At 40.2% G+C, this 3148-nt stretch overlaps 1 pseudogene; it reads left to right on the forward strand.

Annotated features, from left to right (window-relative positions):
- The first annotated feature begins 1271 nt into the window (after positions 1–1271).
- LOC128593317 (uncharacterized) lies at positions 1272–1423 on the forward strand (annotated as a pseudogene).
- Positions 1424–3148: the final 1725 nt, after the last annotated feature.

Below are 3148 nucleotides of genomic sequence, written 5' to 3' on the forward strand. Positions count from 1 at the left end.
TATACCATGGAACACTATGAAGCTATAAAAAGAGGTAGAGACTTTACATCCTTTTTATTTACCTGGATAGATTTGGAGAACATTCTCCTAAGTAAACTATCACAAGAATGGAAAAGTAAGCATTCCATGCCCTCAATACTGAGTTGAAACTAGTAGATCAACAACTACATGCCCACACATGAGAGAAAAGCACAATGAAATTCAAGAAGGGGGCAAAGGAAGGGGACTCAGTAAGCTCCCACCTAATAGCCACAATGTACAGGTATATGACACACTTCCTGAGTGAAGGGCTCAACTGCAATTCAAACTTTACCTTAAAAATGCAAACCAGTTCAGTGAAAATATTTCATACTGTATATGGAACCAGCACATTGTACCTCATAATTGCATTATTGTACACAGCTATGATTGAATAAAAAAAAAATGCAAACAATGGCTGGACGCAGTGGCTCATGCCTGTAATCCCAGCACTGTGGGAGGAAGAGGAGGAAGAGCTGCTTGAGCTCAGATGTTGGAGACTTGCCTGAGAGAAAGTGAGACCCCAACTCCTAAAAAAATGGAAAAACCCAGCTGGGCGCCATGGCGAGTGCCTGGAATCCCAGCAGCTTCTGGAGGCTGAGGCAGTGGGATGCCCACAGCCCAAGTCTAAGGTTGCAGCGAGCTATGATGCCATTGCACTCTGCTCAGGGGCACAGGGTGGAAGTCTGTCTCAACAACAACAGCAAAATGCAAACAATGTAACTAACATATGTGTCTACATATTAATTTGAAATTTTTTTTAAGTAAAAAAAAACCTGAACAACCCTCTTTTATTAATAAATTACCCATTCTCTGGTATTCTATTATATCAGCACAAAATGGACTACCATAGACAGACACATTAGTATAAAATGTGCTTCACAAAATTGACTGAGTTTGATACAACTTTTTAAAATAGCAGGTCATTTCTACAATAAATCTGTTACCCTATTTTATGAGGGGAAATATAAACCTTTTTTTTTCCCTGACAGCATTTTACATGGTATGCCAGGATTCTTAGAAATCCTAGTTCTCTTCTTTCTAATCACTTTATGTTTTGGAATCTATTGCATTGGAAATCAAAGCTGCCCATCTAAATCTCTGATACACAACAAGACCCAGATAAAGTCACCACATGCTCTGAGAGTTTCATTACTAATTTCATCCCCAGCTATTTCTTCTGGGTTCATTGGAAAATGAGAGGAGATAGTTGGACTGAGTTTCTAAGAACAGGAATAGAAACAGTGAGGGAGAAAAAGGGCTTCTGTCGTGAGTGGCACACGTGGGGCAACTCAATTGCTCTTCATGCGGAATCGACATCAAGAGATTTCGGAAGCATAATTTTTTGGCATCTGGGCAGCTAAAAAAAAAAGAAACAGTGAGGGAGAGTTAAGATATTGTCTACAGAGAATGGGACAAAGAAACATCTTTAAGTCAGTAGCTAAAGACGTGAAGTTCAGCTGCTGTCTTACTCAACATTCATCCCCCCACTTTCTATTTTCTAACTCTCATTTTATTACCCACCCTATTCTGTTCTCTAGCGGTTGATTCTGAATAGTGAGCCTTTCCATTCCAAATTTGATTGACCCAGGTTTGGGTATGCATTGACCCCAATTAGAATGAGTAAGAGGACATATTTCATGGTTTGGGGAAAGGGGGAGAGTTTCATATTTTTTCTCTACTGTGTATAAGCAATGAAAATGGTTGCTCCATTTGCTGCTAGCTGCAGCCTGCAACTGTGAAAAAAGTCAAGCTAAAAACTAATCTGACAATGGAGAAGGGCAAAAACAGAGTTAATTGCAGAGAAACATAAACCTTACTTCGGATCATAATCCCATCCATTCCTACCCTATAATCTCATCCGTATATATCCTTGGTATATATGGTATAGATTTCCTCATTGTTCAAGCCCATTTGACCTCTGTTGTTATTACCTGCAGCCAAAAGCATGCTAACCTTTACAAAGCCATCATCAGCCCCAAATTGACAGCCCAATGGAAGCAGCAACCTGAAGAGCAAGCTAGAGTTGACTCCAGGGTTTCTCAGCCTCAGCACCACTGACATTTGCAGCCAGATAATTCATTGTTGTGGGGGGGCTGTCCTGTGTACTGAAGAATGTTCCGTTTAGGAGCATCCCTGGCCTCTACCACTAGATGGCAGTAGCACCACCACACCCCCAGCCAGGGTGACAAAAATGTCTCTACTGTCAATTTTGGTCCATAGGTGGCAGCAGGTGGGACAACCACCTTCATTGCATACATAGAGTAGAAGAAAAGATAAAATTCTCCCCTTTCCCCAAACTATGGAATATGTCCTCTCCTTCCTTCTGATTGGATCTAATATACACCAAAAAATAAATCAATAATGTTTGGAGTGGAATGCTGTGTGCCCATTGTCCCCTGGGAAGCAAAACAGCCTCTTCAGAGAACCACTGTTTTAGGGGGATTCTCCCAGGCTCTGGAACACAGCTGCATAGCTTTAGAGTTGGAATCTGCAAGTTCCCCAGGGGCAACAACAGAGGAAAACGTGGTGCTATTGTTTAGACAACCTCTTCTGAGTCCAGGAACACTAAATTCTTGTACTACCCATTTTGGACCTTAACTTCTATGGTCTTGGACCAGTTAAATAACGTCTCTGTTTTTCACTTTCTTCATAAAGAAAATGGTCATGATAATATATCTACATCATAGAATTGTTAGGAAGATTAAATAAGATGATGCATGTCATCATGCACAATATCTGGCACATTATATATTAAAAAAAATTTTAACTACTAATATTAACATTGTTATTAATATTAGAACCTTCCAGTCAGTAGCCATGACTTCTCTGGGACTTTCAGGTAATTAGGTGAAGGCTGCTATGGCTTGAAGAATATTGGCAATTTTTACCGACATCAGGGTACATGAACATAGACAGTGAGGATGTCTCGAGTTCAAGTTCAAGAAGTAGGATTCTCCTAAGGTTTATATATATATATGCAGGACAACTTTCCTCATGACAAACTCACCATCCTAAGTTCACTTCTCCTTCCTCCCATTACCATGATAATACACGTCCAAAATGGATTGTGAGTGACAGGAAATGGATTCTGTATCTGTGACCAGTAGTCCCAATAGAAATGTCTTTA

This window comes from Nycticebus coucang, chromosome 1, assembly GCF_027406575.1.
Source record: "Nycticebus coucang isolate mNycCou1 chromosome 1, mNycCou1.pri, whole genome shotgun sequence".
NCBI lineage: Eukaryota > Metazoa > Chordata > Mammalia > Primates > Lorisidae > Nycticebus > Nycticebus coucang.